We start from the raw sequence: 11,162 nt of genomic DNA on the forward strand, positions 1-11,162 counted from the left end.
ATACCACACTACCTGGGATACCACACTACCTGGGATACCACACTACCTGGGATACCACACTACCTGGGATACCACACTACCTGGGATACCACAGTACCTGTGATACCACACTACCTGTGATACCACACTACCTGGGATACCACACTACCTGGGATACCACACTACCTGGGATACCACAGTACCTGGGATACCACACTACCTGGGATACCACACTACCTGTGATACCACACTACCTGTGATACCACACTACCTGTGATACCACAGTACCTGGGATACCACAGTACCTGGGATACCACACTACCTGTGATACACTACCTGGGATACCACACTACCTGGGATACCACACTACCTGGGATACCACACTACCTGGGATACCACACTACCTGTGATACCACACTACCTGGGATACCACACTACCTGTGATACCACACTACCTGGGATACCACACTACCTGGGATACCACACTACCTGGGATACCACAGTACCTGGGATACCACAGTACCTGGGATACCACAGTACCTGGGATACCACACTACCTGGGATACCACACTACCTGTGATACCACACTACCTGGGATACCACACTACCTGTGATACCACACTACCTGGGATACCACACTACCTGTGATACCACACTACCTGTGATACCACACTACCTGGGATACCACACTACCTGGGATACCACAGTACCTGGGATACCACACTACCTAGGATACCACAGTACCTGGGATACCACACTACCTGTGATACCACGGTACCTGGGATACCACACTACCTGTGATACCACGGTACCTGGGATACCACAGTACCTGGGATACAGTACCTGGGATACCGCGGTACCTGGGATACCACAGTACCTGGGATACAGTACCTGGGATACCACACTACCTGTGATACCACACTACCTGGGATACCACACTACCTGGGATACCACACTACCTGTGATACCACACTACCTGTGATACCACACTACCTGGTATACCACACTACCTGGGATACCATACTACCTGGGATACCACACTACCTGGGATACCACAGTACCTGGGATACCACACTACCTAGGATACCACAGTACCTGGGATACCACACTACCTGTGATACCACGGTACCTGGGATACCACACTACCTGTGATACCACACTACCTGGGATACCACACTACCTGGGATACCACACTACCTGTGATACCACACTACCTGTGATACCACACTTCCTGGGATACCACACTACCTGGGATACCATACTACCTGGGATACCACACTACCTGGGATACCACAGTACCTGGGATACCACTACCTAGGATACCACAGTACCTGGGATACCACACTACCTGTGATACCACGGTACCTGGGATACCACACTACCTGTGATACCAAACTACCTGTGATACCACACTACCTGTGATACCACGGTACCTGGGATACCACACTACCTGGGATACCACACTACCTGGGATACCACACTACCTGTGATACCACACTACCTGTGATACCACACTACCTGGGATACCATACTACCTGGGATACACTACCTGGGATACCACAGTACCTGGGATACCACACTACCTAGGATACCACAGTACCTGGGATACCACACTACCTGTGATACCACGGCACCTGGGATACCACACTACCTGTGATACCACACTACCTGTGATACCACACTACCTATGATACCACGGTACCTGGGATACCACACTACCTGTGATACCACACTACCTGGGATACCACAATACCTGTGATACCACGGTACCTGGGATACCACACTACCTGTGATACCACGGTACCTGTGATACCACACTACCTGTGATACCACACTACCTGTGATACCACACTACCTGTGGTACCACACTACCTGTGATACCACACTACCTGTGATACCACACTACCTGTGATACCACGGTACCTGGATTACCACACTACCTGTGATACCACGCTACCTGTGATACCACACTACCTGTGATACCACGGTACCTGGGATACCACACTACCTGTGATACCACACTACCTGTGATACCACACTACCTGTGATACCACGGTACCTGGGATACCACACTACCTGTGATACCACGGTACCTGGGATACCACACTACCTGTGATACCACACTACCTGTGATACCACACTACCTGTGATACCACACTACCTGGGATACCACAGTACCTGGGATACCACGGTACCTGGGATACCACACTACCTGTGATACCACGGTACCTGTGATACCACACTACCTGTGATACCACACTACCTGTGATACCACACTACCTGTGATACCACGGTACCTGGGATACCACACTACCTGTGATACCACACTACCTGTGATACCACACTACCTGTGATACCACGGTACCTGGGATACCACACTACCTGTGATACCACACTACCTGTGATACCACACTACCTGCGATACCACTGTACCTGGGATACCACAGTACCTGGGATACCACAGTACCTGGGATACCACAGTACCTGGGATACCACACTACCGGGGATACCACACTACCTGTGATACCACGGTACCTGGGATACCACACTACCTGGGATACCACAGTACCTGGGATACCACGGTACCTGGGATACCACAGTACCTGGGATACCACGGTACCTGTGATACCACGGTACCTGTGATACCACGGTACCTGGGATACCACACTACCTGTGATACCACACTACCTGTGATACCACACTACCTGTGATACCACACTACCTGTGATACCACGGTACCTGGGATACCACACTACCTGTGATACCACGGTACCTGGGATACCACACTACCTGTGATACCACACTACCTGTGATACCACACTACCTGTGATACCACGGTACCTGGGATACCACAGTACCTGGGATACCACGGTACCTGGGATACCACACTACCTGTGATACCACGGTACCTGTGATACCACACTACCTGTGATACCACGGTACCTGTGATACCACACTACCTGTGATACCACACTTCCTGTGATACCACACTACCTGTGATACCACGGTACCTGGGATACCACACTACCTGTGATACCACACTACCTGTGATACCACACTACCTGTGATACCACGGTACCTGGGATACCACACTACCTGTGATACCACACTACCTGTGATACCACACTTCCTGTGATACCACGGTACCTGGGATACCACAGTACCTGGGATACCACAGTACCTGGGATACCACAGTACCTGGGATACCACACTACCTGTGATACCACACTACCGGGGATACCACACTACCTGTGATACCACGGTACCTGGGATACCACACTACCTGGGATACCACAGTACCTGGGATACCACGGTACCTGGGATACCACAGTACCTGGGATACCACGGTACCTGTGATACCACGGTACCTGTGATACCACACTACCTGGGATACCACGGTACCTGGGATACCATACTACCTGTGATACCACGGTACCTGGGATACCACAGTACCTGGGATACAGTACCTGTGATACCACGGTACCTGGGATACCACACTACCTGGGATACCACACTACCTGGGATACCACACTACCTGGGATACCACGGTACCTGGGATACCACACTACCTGGGATACCACGGTACCTGGGATACCACAGTACCTGGGATACCACAGTACCTGGGATACCACGGTACCTGGGATACCACACTACCTGGGATACCACGGTACCTGGGATACCACAGTACCTGGGATACCACACTACCTGTGATACCACGGTACCTAGGATACCACAGTACCTGGGATACCACAGTACCTGGGATACCACAGTACCTGGGATACCACGGTACCTGGGATACCACACTACCTGGGATACCACGGTACCTGGGATACCACAGTACCTGGGATACCACACTACCTGTGATACCACGGTACCTAGGATACCACACTACCTGGGATACCACAGTACCTGGGATACCACGGTACCTGGGATACCACAGTACCTGGGATACCACGGTACCTGGGATACCACAGTACCTGGGATACCACAGTACCTGGGATACCACAGTACCTGGGATACCACAGTACCTGGGATACCACGGTACCTGGGATACCACAGTACCTGGGATACCACAGTACCTGGGATACCACAGTACCTGGGATACCACAGTACCTGGGATACCACAGTACCTGGGATACCACGGTACCTGGGATACCACAGTACCTGGGATACCACAGTACCTGGGATACCACAGTACCTGGGATACCTGGGTATCTTCAAGACGGAACTAGATAGTTGCTTATGTTAGGTGCTGATCAACTGGGTTGTGGTTCATTCACAGGACTCCGTGCATCTAGCGCCAACAGCCTGGTTGATCAGGATTCCGCCGCCTTACAAGGCGCAGTAGGGCAGTCTTGCTGCAGGTTGCTAGCACAAACATCCTGGTTGATCAAGTGTGCTACAGAGGTTAAGCACCAGTGAAAACATGATAGGTACCTATATAATGCTAAGTGAACAGGCGTTAGGTGACTTGCCCATACGTCTCACCTTGCCCAGGATGCCACCCACAACAGTTTACTAACACCCAGGTACCTATTTACTGCTAGGTGAACAGTGACAGCAGGTGTTAGGTGACTTGCCCATACGTCTCGCCTTGCCCAGGATGCCACCCACAACAGTTCACTAACACCCAGGTACCTAATCACTACTAGCCTCACAGAGGAAGGTACATATGTACCTCAGGCCTCGCCTGGGAATTGAACCCGCGTTCTTGACCTTATAAGCTGAACTCTACCACTTCAAATTAAATGATCTAAAAGTTGGTATTGTGTTGGTGGGGGCTAGTGTGATCAATGAAGCCATTTAAACAGAATTTTGGTAATGCAAGACGTCTATAAAGTACCAGAATGTGGCCCTGATGTCTGCTGGGCGGGTTGTGAAGGTCGCTGCGCTCAGCTGCCATTACTCTCCTTAGTTCCTATTATCTCTTAGACGAGTGTGTTTACCAGCTTGTGCTAGTGTCCCTCCTGTCTCACTATTATCTCTTAGACGAGTGTGTTTACCAGCTTGTGCTAGTGTCCCTCCTGTCTCACTATTATCTCTTAGACGAGTGTGTTTACCAGCTTGTGCTAGTGTACCAGCCTCCTGTCTCACTATTATATCTTACACGAGTGTGTTTACCAGCTTGTGCTAGTGTCCCTCCTGTCTCACTATTATCTCTTAGACGAGTGTGTTTACCAGCTTGTGCTAGTGTCCCTCCTGTCTCACTATTATATCTTACACGAGTGTGTTTACCAGCTTGTGCTAGTGTCCCTCCTGTCTCACTATTATCTCTTAGACGAGTGTGTTTACCAGCTTGTGCTAGTGTCCCTCCTGTCTCACTATTATCTCTTAGACGAGTGTGTTTACCAGCTTGTGCTAGTGTCCCTCCTGTCTCACTATTATCTCTTAGACGAGTGTGTTTACCAGCTTGTGCTAGTGTCCCTCCTGTCTCACTATTATCTCTTAGACGAGTGTGTTTACCAGCTTGTGCTAGTGTCCCTCCTGTCTCACTATTATCTCTTAGACGAGTGTGTTTACCAGCTTGTGCTAGTGTCCCTCCTGTCTCACTATTATCTCTTAGACGAGTGTGTTTACCAGCTTGTGCTAGTGTCCCTCCTGTCTCACTATTATCTCTTAGACGAGTGTGTTTACCAGCTTGTGCTAGTGTCCCTCCTGTCTCACTATTATCTCTTAGACGAGTGTGTTTACCAGCTTGTGCTAGTGTCCCTCCTGTCTCACTAAAAGAGACAGCAGTTATTTGAAGCTCTTGGAAGGGGTCACTGAATCTGCTAGCTCTTAGTGCCTCGTGTGTGTATGTGACATCCCTACAGTGCTGGGTGCCGTTAACGTCACTGTACGTGACACGTGATAACAGTGCTGGAACAACAATAACACTACTGGAACAACAATAACACTGCTGGAATAACAATAACACTGCTGGAACAATAACAGTACTGCAACAGCAGTAACGGTGCTGGAACAATAACTGTCCTGGAACCACAATAACTGCTGGAGCAGTAACAGTTCTGGATCAACAATACTGGAACAATTGCTGGAACAATAACTGTCCTGGAACCACAATAACTGCTCGAACAGTAACAGTGCTGAAACAGTAATTAGAGTACTGGAACAACAGTAACAGTTCTGGAACAACAGTAACTGTCCTGAGACCACAATAACACGGCTGGAACAGTAGCAGTGCTGGAACAGCAGCAGTACTGGAACAACAGTTATGGAACAACAGTAACTGTCCTGAGACCACAACTGCTGGAACAGCAGCAGTACTGGAACAACAGTTCTGGAACAACAGTAGCTGTCCTGAGACCACTCTAACTGCTGGAACAGTAGCAGTGCTGGAACAGCAGCAGTACTGGAACAACAGTTCTGGAACAACAGTAACTGTCCTGAGACCACAACACTGCTGGAACAGTAGCAGTGCTGGAACAGCAGCAGTACTGGAACAACGGTTCTGGAACAACAGTAACTGTCCTGAGACCACAATAACGCTGCTGGAACAGTAGCAGTACTGGAACAGCAGCAGTACTGGAACAACAGTTCTGGAACAACAGTAACTGCCCTGAGACCACAATAACACTGCTGGAACAGTAGCAGTACTGGAACAGCAGCAGTACTGGAACAACAGTTCTGGAACAACAGTAACTCCTGAGACCACAACACTGCTGGAACAGCAGCAGTACTGGAACAACAGTTCTGGAACAACAGTAACTGCCCTGAGACCACAATAACACTGCTGGAACAGTAGCAGTACTGGAACAGCAGCAGTACTGGAACAACAGTTCTGGAACAACAGTAACTGTCCTGAGACCACAATAACACTGCTGGAACAGTAGCAGTGCTGGAACAGCAGCAGTACTGGAACAGCAGTACTGGAACAGCAGCAGTGCTGGAACAGCAGCAGTGCTGGAACAGCAGCAGTACTGGAACAGCAGCAGTACTGGAACAACAGTTCTGGAACAACAGTAACTGTCCTGAGACCACAATAACACTGCTGGAACAGTAGCAGTACTGGAACAGCAGCAGTACTGGAAGAGCAGCAGTACTGGAACAGCAGCAGTGCTGGAACAGCAGCAGTACTGGAACAGCAGCAGTACTGGAACAGCAGCAGTACTGGAACAGCAGCAGTACTGGAACAACAGTTCTGGAACAACAGTAACTGTCCTGAGACCACAATAACACTGCTGGAACAGTAGCAGTACTGGAACAGCAGCAGTACTGGAAGAGCAGCAGTACTGGAACAGCAGCAGTGCTGGAACAGCAGCAGTACTGGAACAGCAGCAGTACTGGGACAGCAGCAGTACTGGAACAATTCTGGAACAACAGTAACTGTCTTGAGACCACAATAACTGCTGGAACAGTAGCAGTGCTGGAACAGCAGCAGTACTGGAACAACAGTTCTGGAACAACAGTAACTGTCCTGAGACCACAACATTGCTGGAACAGTAGCAGTGCTTGAACAGCAGCAGTACTGGAACAACGGTTCTGGAACAACAGTAACTGTCCTGAGACCACAATAACACTGCTGGAACAGTAACAGTACTGGAACAACGGTTCTGGAACAACAGTAACTGTCCTGAGACCACAATAACACTGCTGGAACAGCAGCAGTACTGGAACAACAGTTCTGGAACAACAGTAACTGTCCTGAGACCACAATAACACTGCTGGAACAGCAGCAGTACTGGAACAACAGTTCTGGAACAACAGTAACTGTCCTGAGACCACAATAACACTGCTGGAACAGCAGCAGTACTGGAACAGCAGCAGTACTGGAACAACAGTTCTGGAACAACAGTAACTGTCCTGAGACCACAATAACACTGCTGGAACAGTAGCAGTACTGGAACAGCAGCAGTACTGGAACAACGGTTCTGGAACAACAGTAACTGTCCTGAGACCACAATAACACTGCTGGAACAGCAGCAGTACTGGAACAGCAGCAGTACTGGAACAACAGTTCTGGAACAACAGTAACTGTCCTGAGACCACAATAACACTGCTGGAACAGCAGCAGTACTGGAACAACAGTTCTGGAACAACAGTAACTGTCCTGAGACCACAACACTGCTGGAACAGTAGCAGTTCTGGAACAGCAGCAGTACTGGAACAACAGTTCTGGAACAACAGTAACTGTCATGAGACCACAATAACACTGGAACAGTAGCAGTACTGGAACAGCAGCAGTACTGGAACAACGGTTCTGGAACAACAGTAACTGTCCTGAGACCACAATAACACTGCTGGAACAGCAGCAGTACTGGAACAACAGTTCTGGAACAACAGTAACTGTCCTGAGACCACAACACTGCTGGAACAGTAGCAGTGCTGGAACAGTACTGGAACAACGGTTCTGGAACAACAGTAACTGTCCTGAGACCACAATAACACTGCTGGAACAGTAGCAGTACTGGAACAACGGTTCTGGAACAACAGTAACTGTCCTGAGACCACAATAACACTGCTGGAACAGTAGCAGTGCTGGAACAACGGTTCTGGAACAACAGTAACTGTCCTGAGACCACAATAACACTGCTGGAACAGCAGCAGTACTGGAACAACGGTTCTGGAACAACAGTAACTGTCCTGAGACCACAATAACACTGCTGGAACAGCAGCAGTACTGGAACAACGGTTCTGGAACAACAGTAACTGTCCTGAGACCACAATAACACTGCTGGAACAGCAGCAGTACTGGAACAACGGTTCTGGAACAACAGTAACTGTCCTGAGACCACAATAACACTGCTGGAACAGCAGCAGTACTGGAACAACGGTTCTGGAACAACAGTAACTGTCCTGAGACCACAATAACACTGCTGGAACAGCAGCAGTACTGGAACAACGGTTCTGGAACAACAGTAACTGTCCTGAGACCACAATAACACTGCTGGAACAGCAGCAGTACTGGAACAACAGTAACTGTCCTGAGACCACAATAACACTGCTGGAACAGCAGCAGTACTGGAACAACAGTTCTGGAACAACAGTAACTGTCCTGAGACCACAATAACACTGCTGGAACAGCAGCAGTACTGGAACAGCAGCAGTACTGGAACAGCAGCAGTACTGGAACAGCAGCAGTACTGGAACAACAGTTCTGGAACAACAGTAACTGTCCTGAGACCACAATAACACTGCTGGAACAGCAGCAGTACTGGAACAACAGTACTGGAACAACAGTACTGGAACAACAGTACTGGAACAACAGTAACTGTCCTGAGACCACAATAACACTGCTGGAACTGCAGCAGTACTGGAATAACGGTTCTGGAACAACAGTAACTGTCCTGAGACCACAATAACACTGCTGGAACAGCAGCAGTACTGGAACAACAGTTCTGGAAGAACAGTAACTGTCCTGAGACCACAATAACACTGCTGGAACAACAGTTCTGGAACAATATAACATTGCTATTACTACCAATAATATTATTATAGCTTATTTTTTGCTATTCTCTCACCATTTCCATTTAACCTCTTACCCCTTCATTCACCCATTTAACCTCTTACCCCTTCATTCACCCATTTAACCTCTTACCCCTTCATTCACCCATTTAACCTCTTACCCCTTCATTCACCCATTTAACCTCTTACCCCTTCATTCACCCATTTAACCTCTTACCCCTTCATTCACCCATTTAACCTCTTACCCCTTCATTCACCCATTTAACCTCTTACCCCTTCATTCACCCATTTAACCTCTTACCCCTTCATTCACCCATTTAACCTCTTACCCCTTCATTCACCCATTTAACCCCTTAGTGTGTAGCAAGGGGGAGCTAAGGGACACAGAATGGGACTCCAGTGGGTCTTCACTATATATGGTATTTGTTGTAACGTCTGAGTCTGGTGATATTTGGCAAGTATTTCGCGCGCTTTTTCATAATGTGTCTAGCGGTATTTGGCAAGTTTTTCGCGCCATTTATATTGTAAATATTGCGGATTCTGGACCAGTTTCCCACGTTTCCTGGGGTTTTGGGGTTGTGGATTTGTGTGGTAGATTGTGATTGAGGTTGAGGGTGTTTGTGTAGTGTGAGAAGGGATTTATTTAGCAGGTGTTGGTGGCTTGACGTGGTGGTGGTGATTAGTGAAGGTGGCTGTGGTAGTAGTGCTAGTGGTTGTGGTGGTGATTAGTGAAGGTGGCTGTGGTAGTAGTGCTAGTGGTTGTGGTGGTGATTAGTGAAGGTGGCTGTGGTAGTAGTGCTAGTGGTTGTGGTGGTGATTAGTGAAGGTGGCTGTGGTAGTAGTGGTTGTGGTGGTGATTAGTGAAGGTGGCTGTGGTAGTAGTGGTTGTGGTGGTGATTAGTGAAGGTGGCTGTGGTAGTAGTGCTAGTGGTTGTGGTGGTGATTAGTGAAGGTGGCTGTGGTAGTAGTGGTTGTGGTGGTGATTAGTGAAGGTGGCTGTGGTAGTAGTGCTAGTGGTTGTGGTGGTGATTAGTGAAGGTGGCTGTGGTAGTAGTGGTTGTGGTGGTGATTAGTGAAGGTGGCTGTGGTAGTAGTGCTAGTGGTTGTGGTGGTGATTAGTGAAGGTGGCTGTGGTAGTAGTGGTTGTGGTGGTGATTAGTGAAGGTGGCTGTGGTAGTAGTGGTTGTGGTGGTGATTAGTGAAGGTGGCTGTGGTAGTAGTGGTTGTGGTGGTGATTAGTGAAGGTGGCTGTGGTAGTAGTGGTTGTGGTGGTGATTAGTGAAGGTGGCCGTGGTAGTAGTGGTTGTGGTGGTGATTAGTGAAGGTGGCTGTGGTAGTAGTGGTTGTGGTGGTGATTAGTGAAGGTGGCTGTGGTAGTAGTGCTAGTGGTTGTGGTGGTGATTAGTGAAGGTGGCTGTGGTAGTAGTGCTAGTGGTTGTGGTGGTGATTAGTGAAGGTGGCCGTGGTAGTAGTGGTTGTGGTGGTGATTAGTGAAGGTGGCTGTGGTAGTAGTGGTTGTGGTGGTGATTAGTGAAGGTGGCTGTGGTAGTAGTGCTAGTGGTTGTGGTGGTGATTAGTGAAGGTGGCTGTGGTAGTAGTGCTAGTGGTTGTGGTGGTGATTAGTGAAGGTGGCTGTGGTAGTAGTGCTAGTGGTTGTGGTGGTGATTAGTGAAGGTGGCCGTGGTAGTAGTGGTTGTGGTGGTGATTAGTGAAGGTGGCTGTGGTAGTAGTGGTTGTGGTGGTGATTAGTGAAGGTGGCTGTGGTAGTAGTGCTAGTG

Source organism: Cherax quadricarinatus, chromosome 98 (genome assembly GCF_038502225.1).
Source record: "Cherax quadricarinatus isolate ZL_2023a chromosome 98, ASM3850222v1, whole genome shotgun sequence".
Lineage (NCBI taxonomy): Eukaryota > Metazoa > Arthropoda > Malacostraca > Decapoda > Parastacidae > Cherax > Cherax quadricarinatus.